This window comes from Corvus kubaryi, unplaced genomic scaffold, assembly GCF_017639235.1.
Source record: "Corvus kubaryi isolate FWS band 111438036 unplaced genomic scaffold, C.kubaryi_AGA036_p1.0 37382, whole genome shotgun sequence".
Classification (NCBI taxonomy): Eukaryota; Metazoa; Chordata; class Aves; order Passeriformes; family Corvidae; genus Corvus; species Corvus kubaryi.
Window position 1 is genome coordinate 3,660,486 of NW_024581124.1, and position 16,148 is coordinate 3,676,633.

General features: G+C 54.0%; 1 long non-coding RNA gene across 1 annotated transcript; it reads right to left on the bottom strand.

Annotated features, from left to right (window-relative positions):
• Nucleotides 1-206: 206 nt before the first annotated feature.
• On the bottom strand, nucleotides 207-4,247 carry LOC121667878. The gene is made up of 4 exons (XR_006017177.1): nucleotides 3,647-4,247; nucleotides 3,422-3,551; nucleotides 1,478-1,553; nucleotides 207-466 (listed from the first exon to the last, which is right to left on the bottom strand). It is a non-coding gene; the product is annotated as an uncharacterized LOC121667878 (long non-coding RNA).
• Nucleotides 4,248-16,148: the final 11,901 nt, after the last annotated feature.

Sequence of the window (16,148 nt, forward strand, 5' to 3'; positions counted from 1 at the left end):
GCCCAACCTGACCCTCCCCTGGCACAGCTTGAGTCCATTTCCTCTCCTCCTGTCCCTGTTCCCTGGGAGCAGAGCCCGACCCCCCCGGCTGTCCCCTCCTGTCAGGGAGTTGTGCAGAGCCACAGGGTTCCCCCTGAGCTTCCTTTGCTCCAGGCTCAGCCCCTTTCCCAGCTCCCTCAGCCACTTCTCATATTACTCACATTTGGGCTTTTGGGTCGAGCATAAACTCCTGGAAAAGCAGTTCCTGGTGGGATTCTGGGATTCTGGTGCTGGCTCAGACACCTCTTGCTGTGACTTGCAAGCACAGTGTCCCCCAGCAGCCACCAGCCAGGGTCCCACCATGGCTGAGGACAGGAGAACCCCCTTGGCTGGGGCTTCTGCAGCTCTTTGCACCACTTGCTCTCGCCCCCGCCTCTTCCTCTTGATTAGCAGCTAAAAATCACGGCAGTGTCTGGTAGGACAAAGCCTGTGACAGCAAAGGGAATATTAGGGTCAAGCTTTATTAAGAAAGAAGCTATTGAAATGACATCCTCCAACATATTGCTATTAGGCCCTTGAAGAGTCTTTGCCTCATTAATGTAAAAGGGAGGTGGCAATCTTCCTGATCAACAGTGGCAATTTATTCTAAAGTGTCCATTTTCTGGATGTCAGAGGAAGACTTTTATTTATAATCTTATTTTCAATTTCCACAAAGAACACTTCACTCACGCTCTGGGCAGGTTTTTTTTTTTGCAGACAATAACGATTATAAAACGGTGCTCTGCCCCCGCCCCCGCGCCGGGGGCGCGCCAAAATCCCCCTTGTAGTAGTGTTGACATATGGAAATGAATCAAAATGTAATAGGCATAATTACCAGCATTGTGTGCAGGCTGCAATTAGTGTCTCTTCAAAGCAGACTTGTAATCAAAAGACACCAATAGACAAGGGGAAGGACCGGGCAGCCGCTCCCGGGATGAGCTGGGGCTGGGAGGAAGTTTCCCATTCTGGGAGTGCAGTGGGTCCCTGTCCAGGGTCAGGGTGGCTTTCTGATGGGTCAGTGGCCCTAGGAGCCACCAGCCACCCCTGACACCCCCTCAGGTGTCAGAGCAGGCTGGGGTGTCCGGGGAAGCTGCGACAGCCCCGTCCCTGGCCAGGTTGGATGGGGTTTGGAACAGCCTGGTGTAGTGGAAGGTGTCCCTGCCCGTGGCAGGGGGTGGAATGAGATGAGATTTAAGGTCCCTTCTGACCCAAATAGTTCGATGATTTTCAAAATTTGTTTGATGAGTCAAAAGAAAATATGGAAATAGTATTCAAAAAGAAATAGATGCTTTCTGCACCAGCAGTTGCTCTGCTCGCCTCAGAACTGGCTTGTAAGAACTTTTGATTTCACCAATGGTGAAAAATTATTTAATTTTCGTGTGTTTTGTGAACTGGAGAATGTTTCTTTCATTCAGCTCTGAACATGAGACACAATCTGGATGTGAGGAAACCCCATTACCTGTATCCCTCCAAACCCCAGTTAAGGTGTAGGGTCCAAGCACAGCAGGTTGACAGCTTTGCAATTCAATTTTTACCTGTCAGAAATGTATCAAGCTGAAACTATTTTTGCAGGAACATTTCTATGTTAATAAGTTTTTGCTTTGAAATAACACCCCCCCACACCTTTTAATAAGGTTAAAGCATTATCTGGGGCCTCATTGGGAGGGGCTGCTGGGGTTTCATTTTCAAATTCATCTTGTTCCTTAATAGTTTCTCAAAATCAAAGTCAGAATGAAATATTTTATGGCCATTATTCAGCCAACTGCTTTTATTGACCCAAACACACACTCTTTTTTTTTTTTTTTTTCCCAGGGAGGTGTTGAGAGGAATTGTTCACATCTGGAGTACAAGAAAAGTCTGGGATTTCCTTTGGAATTCCCTGGTTCTGCCAGGAGCCATCCCACAGCAGCCACCCCTCGAGGCTGTGACAGAGTCCTGTGGGACGTGCCGGTGGTGACACCATCGGGTCCTGGGAGCACACGAGGGCCAGGACCTCAGTCTGAGCAAACACTCTGGGAGTTGTTGCTGCTCCAGCTGGAGTTCTGATGGGATGCCAGGGCAGGACCAGCACCTGCAAAGGGTCCAGGAGGAGGGCAGGTGGCACCTGGCACCTCCCAGCACCCGCCGTGCCCCGGCCATGCAGCAGCCACTGCTGGTGGGTGCAGGGGCCGATTTTGGGGTGCAGGGTGACACCAGCCCTGCCTGGTCCTGCTGCCACTCTTGGGGTGCTCAGTGCAGAGCTCACCCACCAGCACCAGCACCCTGAGGAGGAGGAGGTGGGGGACACAGGGGCCAGGTGCTGCTTTGCTGGTGCTGCAGCCTCTCCAGGGAAGGCTGCTCCAAGAGGAGCGGCTTCTCCCAAGTCAGAGGAGAGATGCTGGTGTCAGCCAGGGAAGGATCAGGCCTCTCACCAGCGGGTCTGTGTAGGAGGACTTATATTTGTTTGCAGGAGCCAGATGGTTAAAGAAGAGAGTGACATAATTTCAAGAGCTGGAGCCATGAAGAAGGGGGGAGAGAAAGTCATGGGGGGAAGGGAGACCCGAGGGGCCCCCCACCTTTGGGGTGTGCTGGCACTTCAGCTCTGCTTCCTGCAGGGATCCATCCCGGGGTGCTTTGGGACATCACTCCCACATTTAGACATCTTTCCTCCTTGCCTTTGGATACACAGGGAAGCTGAACTGCGAGTGGTACTAATGCTGGAGAAGTTATGAGGGCAGAAGTGGTGGGCACGACCTTGTCATCATCATGAAGTTCATGATCTTAAGTAGCTCTCCATTTATTAATGGAGGAGCCATTTATTAACCTGCTCAATTCAGTTGTGCCGGCATAAATTTGAAATAACCCTGTGGAGTGTGGATTTATACCGGCACAACCGAGGGAGAGCCTGGCTGGCGGCTCTGTCCACGGCTGGGGAGGTGGCAGGACAGGAGGGCTCACAGGACAGGTTGTCCCCCACTCTTGTGGGGGCCGGGGAGGGGGGAAGGAGCTTCAGATCTCAATAGCAAAATTAAGCTTAAAAGAGCAGCTCAGTTCCCACAAACCCAAATATCCAGGAACAGGAATGGTTCTCGTGTAGCATGTGTGTGCCAGGGCCGGAGCTTGGCTCATCCTCAGCCAAGGGCAAGGATGAGACAGAAGGGATTTGAGGGCATTGGCATTGCTCATCCCAGTCTTGGTGGGGAGAGATGGTCCCTCGGAATCCCCCTTTCCCGGCTGGAGCCACCTGGCACCCACAGTGTTGTCAGCACTGGGAACCCCACTGGAACAGCCAAGCTCTGGGTGCTGGCCCTGGAGCAGGGAAAAATAAACCATCAGCTACACAAACCCCCGTAATTACCCCCCCGACAGAGTCTTGGATCTCCTTCCTCGTCCATGGAGGTGGATTTCAACCAGCAGAACATACCTGTCATGTTTTATTGTCTCGTTCCCTGTGTTTGGTACAGGCTGCCGAGCAAAGGCGATGCCGAGGATGCTGCAGAGGAAGGAAAAATTTCCTCTGAAATTTTAACTGCTCCTTTAGGGCTTTGAAGGAGCTGAGGAGGAGACATGAATCTGAATTTAGAATTACATTTTAAGCCTTCATGTAGCCTTTTCAAATATCAGAAGGAGCAAGGGTCTGCTATCCTACCATCGGAACCGGGCACAACCTCCTCTTTTTAAGTGCGTACAAACCCCACCCCGTGACTCGTGGCTTCCCGCTGCCTGCCCTTATCTTCCCTTATCTGCTGCTGTGCGGAGGCTGCTCCATCTCCGCGGGCCGTGGCTCCTTTCACAGCCTCCGGAGCGGCGCTCGCTATTCCCGTCACGCACGGGGCTCCCGGCCCCGCTCTTATCGGCAGCCGCACATGGAGCGCCGGGGGATGCCCCGCTGCCGCTGCGCCTCCGCCAGAGCCATCCCCGGCACCGCGCACGGGGCAAGCCGCGACCTGCAGCGGCTGCTTCCTCCCCTTCCTGAGAGAGAGGGATCGCAGCAGGCTGCAGCTGAAAAGACCCCGGCAAATCCTGCGGGAAAACGTCTTTGAAGATGTTGTATAGAGCCAGTGGAAGACTTTGTGCGGGGGGCGTTTTTTGTGCAGGTTCCGGGAAAGCCGAGGTGCCCGCGGGAGGAGTGAACTCCAGCAAAAACTCCAGCGCTCCCTGAGTGCCAGGACCCCACAGCTCTGCTCAGTGTGTGCCAGCATTGCCACCGGGGCCCTGAGTGCCGGGATCCCACAGTTCTGCCCAGCGTGTGCCAGCATTGCCACCGGGGCCCTGAGTGCCGGGATCCCACAGTTCTGCCCAGCGTGTGCCAGCAGTGCCACCAGCGCCCTGAGTGCTGGGACCCCGCAGTTCTGCTCAGCATGTGCCAGCATTGCCACCAGCGCCCTGAGTGCTGGGACCCCACAGTTCTGCCCAGCGTGTGCCAGCATTGCCACCGGGGCCCTGAGTGCCGGGACCCCACAGCTCTGCTCAGTGTGTGCCAGCATTGCCACCGGTGCCCTGAGTGCTGGGACCCCACAGTTCTGCCCAGCGTGTGCCAGCATTGCCACCGGTGCCCTGAGTGCCGGGACCCCACAGCTCTGCTCAGCGTGTGCCAGCGTTGCCACCGGTGCCCTGAGTGCTGGGACCCCACAGTTCTGCTCAGTGTGTGCCAGCAGTGCCACCGGGGCCCTGAGTGCCGGGACCCCACAGTTCTGCCCAGCATGTGTCAGCAGTGCCACCAGTGCCCTGAGTGCCGGGACCCCACAGTTCTGCCCAGCGTGTGTCAGCAGTGCCACCGGTGCCCTGAGTGCTGGGATCCCACAGCTCTGCTCAGCCACCTGTGGGTGCCTGGACTTTTATGCCACCTGGTGCCACTCTGCAGCTCTATGGAATACATCAGGGCATTGCTATCGTGGTGCAATAACCTTGTCCTGGGATAATTAGCAGCGCTGTCGGTTCAGTGTCCTGCAGAAACGCACCTGAGGAGTGGGGCTGGGCTCGGAGTGGCACCAGAGGACAAACACACTTTGGGACAGGTGTCCCCTCCTGCACCACAGTCGTGATCCGCCACAGAAAAAGAGATGTGCTCATCTGTGACAGCCAGTGACATCGCATGTAAGAAGTGTTTCTTGGGGGATTAGTGGGGCTTCTGAGCACAGAAACACTCCTCCCCCACCACGCCCACACACTCCTGTGCCTGCAGCAGAGCCTGCACACACGGATGCACACGCGTGCACACACACACACACACACACACATATGGACACACACAGACCCCCCTCCCGGCTCCCTGTCCTGCCTCTCCCAGGCCGTGCCGGGGGTGTGTGGGGAAAGGAAGGAGTGGGCACTTGCGCCCTGCCAGGCGCCCACGCACGCCCACGGCCCATATGGCTCCTGTGCACAGGCTGTGGCTGAACTTGCTTGGGAAGTGCTTTGTTCCTCAGACCCTCGTGGGGAAGGGATCCCTGCCCGTGCTTGGGTTTAGCAGTTTTTCCTCCTGTCGTTGCCTTCTACAGCTCTGCTGGAAGCTGTCACTGAAAGGAGACTGTGAAGTGCTGGTGTGGCCCCTGCCCTGGCACTGAGGGCTCACAGATCCTTCCCGCTCCCTGTTCTGAGGAAATCCCCAATAATCCATGTCACCTTTGCCACTTCACACTGCCTTGGAGGTAAAATATTCTGAGACGCTCAGAAATCACCTTCTACAGTCAGGAGAGACTGACACAAGAAGTTCTTCTCTCCCTTCTCAGTTCCTTGGCCTGGCACTGGACATTCCCACACTGGGCAGTAGGGACTGGTCAGCACAGCTCACTCCAGAGAAGGCCCCAGCCCAACCCCATCACCTGCAGCCCTGGATTCTTGTTGGTTTTAGGATTCAGTTCCCCAGCCAGCCCATGCCCCACCATCAGGCTTTCCCCTTTCTCCTCCCTTCTCTTGCATTTTTCTTCCAAGCACAGGACAGAGTTTCCTTTCTCTGGGTAGTTCTGAAATGAGTCTCCTCCAAGCCAGTGCCAAACAGGGCATTTCTGAATTTTCCCCAAGTCTCTTCCAGTCTGATTTACATCAAACCTTATCTTTTTTTTTTTTTTGGTTTTCTGTCCATCTGTGTATTTATTCCAAGGTCAAAAGGGATTTTCAGGCCCAGCAATCTGCCCAAAATCTCAGTCTGTGCATCTTTGCAGACCCAAAGGCTTTGGGGGGAAGCCAGGAGCTGCGACAGGAGATGGATCCCCCAGGGGTGGCAGGTCTGGCGTCCCACTGCCCACCCTGCCCTGCCCTGCCCAGCCACAGAGCTCCCACAGACATTATACTGGGGCAATGTGGGAAGAAATCTAATCTCATCTTAATTTTCTTAACTAGTATAAATTTCTAAAGAAAAGACATTTGGAAGTGAAATATCAAATTGTGACATTTGGAAAATGTTAAAAAGAACATTGTTGCATTATTGAGATACTTTGTTTCAATTTTCTTTGGAATTAAACTTTGTAAAAATCTCCTGTCGCCGCAGGAGGTCTGTTCCCACAAAACAGCACTTTCCAAAGAGATGGTTTCTGGACTCAATTTTTGACCATCAGTAGTGAAAGGGCCTCAAAAGAGACGGTGGGAGCCAGGTGTGCACCCAGGTTGTCCTGGACCAGATGTGTCCAGGCTTCAGCCCCAGCAACCTCTGGCTCTGCCATTCACATCCTCAGCAGCCCCAGTGTGGAAGAACACTCTGCTTTGGGAAAAAAAAACAGCTTTCCCAGAAAGATGGATCAGAAATTTGGGCTCCAGGATGCAACACAAATCCCATCAACCTCTGAGGGTGTCGCAGTTCCATTCAGTGCTCACAGGGACAGTGAGTTTTGCAGGCTTTGCTCAACATCACTTCCTAAAGCCAGTGTAAGTCTGTGGATTTGACCTCCTCCATTCCGGATTAGAACAGTTTAAGCCACGCTTAAACCCATGGCTGAGTTAACCAGCCCAGAATAAGATAAACTGGGCTCTGTTTAAGGTAATATCTGTGTCCCACAGCCTGTGCCAGCCCAGCAGCGAGTGCTGGCTCCCTGGGAGGGAGCACCAGGACCACACTCCAGCCCAGACTTCACCAAACTTAGACATTTTGACTGGAGAGCCTGAGCAGAGCTCAGGCAGCCCCCATGACAGTGAGCCCCATGCACTTGTGTGGCTGGAATTATCCATGATCCATGGAAGATGCTCCCATCCCGAGGAATAAATTGACTCATTCCTGCGTTTACCTTCATTTCAGCACACGTGGGTCCCAGGGCCAAGCCTTGCCCAGCTCTGGCTCTCCCCGCAATCCCAGCACTTGCAGGGATCACCCCACAACTCTGCAGCTCACTCCCTTCCATGTGCACCAGGATCACGGTGACATGCTGAGGATACGCTACCAAAACCTGATGTTTCCTTCCCCCCATCCCACTGTTGGGTTATTTGTGCAGGTTAATTCCATATTTTGTAGTTGTTGCTGCCTGTGTGCAGCAGGAATGGAAGCAGAGCTGGCAGTGGAGCCGCTCGCACCCAAAGGCAGCTTTGTGCAGTCAGCAAAAAGGCGGCGGAAAATGACTGTTCAATGAAATCACATATTTTGGGTAAATGTTGCCTGCTGAAAGAGTCGGTCTCTGCATTAAACTGGGTGGCAGGAGGAGTTGCTGTGAAATCATCGCAGGGATTAGATGGAAAAGAGCATTTCTTGTTTAAGTGCTGATTAAAAAGCAATATGTTACCGAAAAGCTTCGCACCAAGTGGGTGACTCCTGTCCCTGCTGCTTGGTGACTCTCGGGGATTATCATGACATGCCCGATGAGCTCTCAGCACAGGCACTTCACCATTTTCCAGCCCCTGGGTCCCTTGGTGGGGTTTTTGCAGCAATTCAGCGAGGCCCTTTAGGGTGAAATTAATTCAGTTTAGCAGCCAACAGGCTCCAAATCGATTCATCCTGCAGCCGGGATGGTTTATGGGCAGGATGGATGGGCTGCAGCACACGGCTCTGCATCTGCAGACACTGACAGGAAACCTCGGGGGGAAAGGGATCCACAAAACTGTCCCTTTTATGTTTGGGAATAATAGTTATTTGGCTGCTCAAAAGGCTGCCAAAGCCTTGCAGGAAAACCCTGATCCCAGCCGTGCCAAGACCCCAGAAAGGCAGAGAAGAAAAAGGACGTGGGTGGGTGTGGCATGGGTGGGTGGCAGCACCGTGGGCTGGGATTGAGGGTGAGAGACAGGGGACAGCGGGGGTACCCCGGGTGTGTGCCACGGCAGAGGTGCAGAAGCCACAGCCAGGGCAGACACACCTTGCTCAGAGCCATCGCTGCCATCCATCCCCACCCGGCCAGTGGCTTTTCACCAGCAGTGGGAGACCTGTGGGACCCTCCTGGATGCCTCAGGATGGAGAGCCCGTGGGGGCTGCGAGCAGTGCCCACCGCGGCGCCAGCCCTGTCCCTCCTGGCAGCCCAGCGTGGAGGGAGCTGCGCGGCCTGGGCAGGCTCCGGAGGGTCTCAGTGAGCTCATTCACCCCCAAAATCCGGACTCGGGACAACACTGCGGCCACCACCCCCAGCCCCCCTGTCCTGCCCCAGTGCCACACGCTGTCACTGCCCCTGGGTGCTGCAGCGGCTCCGTGTCCCCGCAGGCTGCGCTGGCTCCTGCAGACAGACACACCGACGGTCTGCGCGTCACCTGCGCTCCCAGCAGGGTTTGGATCCCGGCTCTCCATTCCCCACCCTGTTTCTCAAATGCTAATGTAGCTTTTGATGTACACGTCTTCATCCTTCAGCAGAAGCGGGATCCAGCTTTGGACAAGCGCAGCACCGTGCCGACGGCGGCTTTGCAACAGGAGCTGCCGTCCTGTTCCTTGACTCGATCCCAGCGTTTTGTCATTTTTGAGGAAATAACAAACTTGAAAGTATTCGGCTTTGGTGCAGCAATTGCAGCTTAATTGCACGTCTCCTTCTGCCCACACAAATGCTGAAAAGTGACTTGGCAAACTTTAAAGGCAATCCAGGACTGAAATGGGGAGGCTTGACAAGCCAGCATTCATCAGCTCTGACTAACGCGTCTGTACTCTCAAACCTGCTGCTGTTCCTGCCTGACATCTTGCTGCCCTCAAAGAATTTCTTTTGAGTCTCAATCAGCGGCTGCCGGGTGGCTGTGTCTGAAAGGTCCCCCCAGCGCTTCAGCTGCCAGGTTACCCACAAACCATTCCTGGGGTGGGGGCTGCGTTGGCCGTGCCCTGGCAGGAGCAGGGGTGGTTTTGCTGCACAGAGAAGATGGAGTGGGCAGATGTCCTGGCATGTCACCGATGTTTGTGCTGGTGATGTTCCAGAGGACATGGCTGGCAGCGCAGCTCCGGCCCCACTCCCCACAGGCTGCAGGCAGCTGCCTCCCCAGGAGACCCCAGTGCAGGTTGGGGGGCTGGGTGGCTGCGGGTTCAGGGAGTCTGCAGTATCTGATGGAGACCTGAGCTGCAGCAAGTCCACAGCTCCCATGAGGGAATGGCTCGGGGGGCAAAGGGGAAGAGGGAAGGGAAGGCAGAGTCATGGTCCCGCAGGATTTCCAGTACCACAGGCGGTGGGAGAGGTGCTCCGGTGATGTCACTGGCTGGGAGGCAGCACATGCCCAGGACAGGGCTGTGCCTGAGGACAGGGGCAGTGGCAATGCTGGGATTGCTTTGCCTCCCCACCCCCCTGGTGCCCCTGGGGAAGCCGCTTGGCAGTGCCGACACTTTTCCCTGCTCAGTGCCGGGTCTCCTGGAGGAGACAAGAGGAGGAGTGAGCCGGGATCAGCGGCTGGTGGGAAAGCATGAGAACGGAGTCAAGAACCCCAGAGGAGCAGAGAGGAGCCACACAGCCACCAGAGACCTTGTGGTTGCTCAGGTTCAGGAGCATTTCCTGGGTCTGCTGCTTCATCCAGCCCTCCTTCCTCGCGTGCTGGACAGGCAGATTCTCATCCAGGTGAGCCCAGGCCAGGTGGGACATGGGACGGAGTGGAGTCTGTGAGGCTGGTCCAAGGGGACGGCGCCAGCCCTGAGCTTCCTGCGGACATGGCAATGAGGGAATCACAGCCCCAGCACACCGTCCCAGGATGTTTGGGATCAGCACAAAGTTCAGGCACGCTTGAATTCATTATTTCTCAAACTGCCCCTCGTGGCTGAGCGGGCTTTAGCGTTCACAGCACGTTGCCTACACTCGGCATGGGAAGCATTGAGTCTACAGGCTTCTGCAAGGAAAATATTTAAGATTTCTCAGCAAATGGTGCATGCAGCTTTTCAGGAGGATGTTTTGCTCTTTTCCCCATGATCAGACTCATCTGGAGTGTTCGAACGGCAGCCTCATTTATACAGAGCATTGGAGGGAGGGCGGGGAGGGGGCGTTCTCTCCCTTCAGAAATGGCACAGTTTACCAAAGGACAGGAATTATGTAAAGCAACAGGATTTACTCCCAGCCCAAAGTCTGTAAACAGTGTGAGTTATGCTGCATGGAGCTTCTGAAAAGATAACTGGGAGGGGAGGCCCCTTGGTTTGGTTTGTGAATGAGCGACTCAGTGGTGGCTGTGGGGTTTATTCCGCTCCACAGTGTGCGCGCCGCACTCGCCACGTGCTCGAGAATGAGCAGCCGAGGAAATAGATCTTTGCTGGAGGCAATTGCTTTCCCAACAGCGAGAGCAAACATCACGCACGGCAGGCTTAGAGGATATTATTTTAGTACCTTTCTTCTCACTGCAGTGCAAGGTGGCCGTGTGCTGGGGCAGGCACGCGGGGTCACCCCCTGCTCCCCACGCTCCAGTCACCATCAGGCTGGGCTGTCAGTGTGGGTGCAGAATCGCCCTCAGTCCCCACACTGTGGCTGTGCTGTCTCACTTGATGAGGCCATTTGAAGTCACTGTTGGCTCCTGCCCTGGCCCTGGGAGCTGTACCCTCAGCCTCTGCTCCAGGGCCTGCCTGGTCCCTCTGTCCTTGCTTCTGCACTCCTCCAGCCACCTCCTCGCATGAAACAGCTTCTTGCCACACTCTCCAGAAGTGGAAATCCAACTTTCTGAAAGAGCATTGCAGTTTTGTGTGCATTCTGCATGAGACTCAAAACAGCATCTTCCCAGAGAAATCTGTTGGGATGATCTAAACCTGTTGGGGACAGGGTGGGTTTAGGAGCCTCGGAGAACAGTAGAGATGCGATGCAGCGGAAGAAGCAGAGACCTGCGGTGTAGGGTCTGCACAGGGGATCATGCACGAAGTGCCCCTCCTTCATGGGCTTGGGCATCCTTCATCCTTCTGCCGGGAGCACGGAGGATGCCCCGGAGATCCCCACTCTGCCCCCTGCACACCAAACCCCAGAGCTCTCCTGGGGGCACTGAGAGGTGCCTGTGCCACAGGAACCCCAAGCAACCCAGGCAAAACTGCTGTGATCCTCCCCAGAATGCCTGCAGCTGCAATGCCTCAGTGCTGGTCACCTGCCCAGGTGTAGGGCTGCTGGCAAGACCATGGGGGGCAGACAGGGCTGGCAGCTGGCTCTGCCTGGCTTCTCCAAGCCTCCCTGTTTATTTGTTCTACAACAGCTTGAAACCAAATAGGGTTAATAGCCCTCCCTGTGTCCTAGTGAGATGAAACTACCACTGGGAGACCCAGGACAATTTTTATATAGGATTAGAAAACAAAAATCAATATTTAATTATCTGTAAGCTTTTTGTGTCACTGCATCCTTAGCTTGCTAACGGTGAGTGCCGGCTGCCAGCAGAAAGTGAGTCATTAAAGGCGCAGTATCTTTTACTGGCCCGTTATGGGAGCACAGTAAATAGAGCACATTATCACTCCTCACACACCTGCACGGTTATATATCTTTACAATCTCTATTTACCTGTATTTATGGTGGGTTTCTCCTGTATATTATATGGCCAGGTTAACTTTAATGGGCTTCATTAAAACAGGCACTTAACAAAACTTTGGAACATCCTCGTTTGGACAGACGGCAGGAAACCGAAACGGGGAAGGAGGAGGAAAAGCACTTTGTGTCACCAAGTCCCTCCACTCGGGAGCTGAAGGGTGCCTGATGGAAACGCTGGTGGCTTCAGGGCTGTGTCACCACCCAGGGCTCTCTGGGACCCACAGCCGCGGCGAAGCAAGGGGCTTGGGGAGGGTCAGGGCTGGGAGGAGGAGGATGGAGCCTTCACTGGGTGCTGGGTGCTGGGTGCTCAGCCCCAGGGTGTCCCCTGTGTGTGGGGAGCTGTGAGCCCAGGCTGAGGGGCTGCTCAGGGTCTCCTTCCTTACTCCTGTTGCACCTTTCCCCCATATCTGAGTCACAGCCCCAGGGGACAGACGGACACAGCGCCCAGCACTGCTCCTGCTCCCCTGTTCCCCTGCTCTCCTTCTCTCCTGCTCTCCTGCTCTGGGTCCATCCTGTGGCTCTGTCCCTGCGGATCCTGCGCCTCCATCACCCCGTGCCCATCCGCCTGTACTCTCTGTGCCACGGCCCTCTCAGAGCCACTGAAAACGTAATAAATAAATATCCTGGGAAACGAAACCTTCCCCCGTGGTGAGGGGAACGGGCAATTAGCGGATCTTTTTTGCTGCAGTAGTTAATTTTTTACAAGCCTCCCTTATTTTCCCTGTTTCCCCTGGTTAATAATGACTCGCAGGCGCTTACACCATAAATAAGTTCCACAAATTTCGCAGATGCACCGGGCTGTTTAAGCAGGGAAATTGAGCAGCATATGTCTGAATGGTTAATTGACTTAATTGCTGTTAGTTGGGCTATTAGCACACTTGATCCACCCCAATGACCGCAATACTTTCTTAATGGTGTTCATTTTATTTGGATGCCAAGCTCCAGTTACCATTACAGGGAAATTTCCAATTGCTGATTACCTCATAAATATATAATTGTAGTCATAGGCTAAATAAAGCCAACAGGCATTAATAATGAACAGCGTTTGACTAAGAGCCTTTAAAGGATGATGGAAGTTTCTTTAAGGACCTCAGCTATTCTTGAAATGTAAATAATCTTTCATGCTTCTATTTTTAATGATGCTGCATCCTTTTTCCAGTCAGCATCAAGCACCAGGAGAGGTGCTTGGTGCATCCCACGCCCAGGTAATGTCCAGAGAAAACAACAGAGCTGGGAGCCCCCCGAGCTCTCCCCATGCCAGGATCCGTTCCCAAGGGATGCTGAGGTTATTCCTTTTGGGCAGCCACAGGCGTGTGAGTGACCACTGACTCCAGCCGCTCATCCAGGCTTTCTGAAAACAGTTTATCCCACTCCCTGCCTGCAGGGGAAGGCAAAATCAAAGCACCACCAGGCCAGGTCCTGCCATGTGCATGGGGGCTCGCTGGGCAGGGGGGGGACACAGGCAAGGGGTGCTGTGTCTGCCACGGGCGAGGCTGCTGAAACCAGGCGAGTGTGTCACCCACTTCAGCACCTGTCACACTGGAGGGGATGGCTGTCACCTCCCTGCCCAGCCCCCTGCAGAAGGCAAGGATGGCCCTGAGAGCAGCCCCCATGGCAAGAGTGGGTGACCAGGACCCCACTCAGGACGAGCCTGGCTGTGGTCCTGGGTCCAGCCGCCCCCAAATCAGTTTAGTCTGTCACCAGACAAACCAATAACCAAAAAACCACCCCTGCCAGTGCAGATCTGCCCCCAAGGATGGCACTAAGGGCAGGTGTGATTTATCCAGAAGAGGAACAGCAAGGGAGAAAGGGCCTTTTCCAACTCCAGCATTGTTGCTGCCTCTAGAGACAATTTAATTATCCCAGGCTATTCTTAACTGACCTAGTCAAATGAACCTGCCTAGCTCTGTCCACAATAATTACCCACGATTTGCTAATTCATGTGGAGAAGAAATTACTCCTCGATAGTCTGTTAATCTTTGATTCCCAACCATGAGCTCATTTACTCCAGGCTTGTTCCCTACTGGCACCAAACGGAGAGCATTGCATTAGTTATTTTCAGCTATTAGGGGACTACTTATAATTAATGTTGGCTTTGACCATAGCCTGGCTTTAGGCAGATACCTTGGGGTGCTGAAATGGGTGGGGGCTGTGTCACAGCCATATTTCTGGGGTTTGGGACCATCCTGCACATCCCCATGGCAGGGTCACTTGTGATAACAAGCAGGGCTGGCACAAGTGGGACCAACCCCTGGGTCATGGACACAGGGAAGAGGGGACCTGCCACCCTTAGATGTGCAGGGTGACAATGGTTCCCACGAGTGTGGGCAGCATCCCACCCTCTCCCTCATTGCCAGAGGGGTGGGAATGTGTCACCCCAGCTCTACATCTGCCATGGGACAGGGAGGGCATGTGACCAAGGGCTGCCCCATGGGGGATGGCATGGGGGGCTCTGCCACCATCCCACTAAGGAGCTGTTTCCCATTTCCAGCCCTTCTGCCCACTTCTGTGGGTGCTGCTGCGTGATGGGAAGCCAGTGAGTCACTGGATGTGTGCAGGGATGGACGCTGTGAAGAAAGGAAAAAAGTCAGGAGAGAGGAGAGGGCTTTTGAGGAGCAGGAGAGTGAAACACTCTTGGCAGCCTCCTGCCTGAGCTGCTCTGCCTCCAGTGCCACGGCCCCTCTGCACCCCAGGGCAGCCCCCCAGTGCCTTGCCTGGGGTCCTTGGGGAGGAACACAGGCTGGAAGAAGTCGGGTTTCACCCATTCCTGAGGGTTACAATTCCCCTGTCCTGCTTTCCTTGCTCTGCTGGGACCTTTCCCACCAGGGTCTCCTTCTGCAAACCTACCAGGGACTGGTCCTTGTGTCACCAGGAGCTGGCAGGGGCTCCTTGCCTGCCCACCCCTCATCAGGTGGGGGTGAACTCCTCCCCATCTTCCCTCTACCCTCCTCTCCACCCTCGGCTGGACCACTGATACTGCTGGCAAGACTGATGGCACCGAGGGGGGGGGGGGGTCAGGCCGCCCTCCAGACCAGCAGAAAATCAGAAGCAGATGTTGCTTCAGCAGAGGAAAGGTCTTGGGATATGAAATAGTTTCACCTGGTGCCTTCATCTTCTGGAAAATCACACGTGACAATTCCTTTTGAAAATGATCAAAGCCAGGCGCGGCGTTTCCTCTCTCCTTGCCGATCTACTCCACTCTGTTTTATCAGATGGAGTTTAAAGCCAGAGCATGTTTTATTTTAAAACAGACTTTAAAAATATTCTGGCCTTTTGGCTTGACCATTCAAACCATCTGCTTTCCTATGTCTCAGATGTTGGCCCAGAGAAGGGGAGCGGTGTTAACAATAAGCAAAAGTACCTAATAATCATTTTAATACAATGCTGCACAATACTTAAGGAGTTGGCATTCCCAAAGTTATTACCAGAAGCCAAATCTTAATCCTTTTTAAGTTGGGGGGGAAATGGATCAAAAATTAGAATGATATCTAGCATAAAATAATCTTCTGTCTGTATTGCACTGATAAAAAAAAAATAGAATATATAATTACCATGTACAAACTGCTTATGTTTGTGATTATATGTTGCTGCCATCTCCAGGTCCTCACGGTAAATGACTTAATTGGGTTGTCCGGATGTATGGATGGAGAGTGGGAACGTGGGCTGGATCTCACAGGGATATGGGCTGGATCCCTGTCCCGGGGCTGCCGCGGGGACCAGGAATGCCTGAGACAGGGACAGAGCTTTGCTCCTCCTGGAGATGCTGCAGAGGGTGAGAGGGGCTGCTGGGCCCCCCCCTCTCCCAGGGCTGGGTGCTCCCACCTGGGTGGCTGCTCCCTGTGTTCCTTTTCCCCTTCTCCTTTGCAGTTGCCATATCCCACCACAGATTTTTTTTTTCTCCTGGCTATTTATGAGTGGAGTGAGAAGAAAGTCTGGCAGAAGAATGGAAGCTCTGAGGGACACTGAGGGCACAGGAGCTGGCGATTTTGGAATTTAGAAAGTGCCATTGAATCAACAAGGGAACAGGGAGGGAAGCACAAAGGATCCAGTGCCCTGTCTAGACACTAAATGTACTTGAAAATCAAGTCATGGGATTATCTCCACAGAGGAGCAGACTGGACAGGCATAAAAACAGTGTTCAGGGTTGAAAGGAAATTGTGAGAAATAAAAAAACCAGCTCAGAAAGCTGGCAAAGGGAAAAGGCTGGGGCTTCCCGTGGCTGTGAGTGACACCCAGGTGGATAAGGCAGTGCCTTGGGAAGGAAAACGGGAGACAAAATTTCAAGGGGTTAGAGAA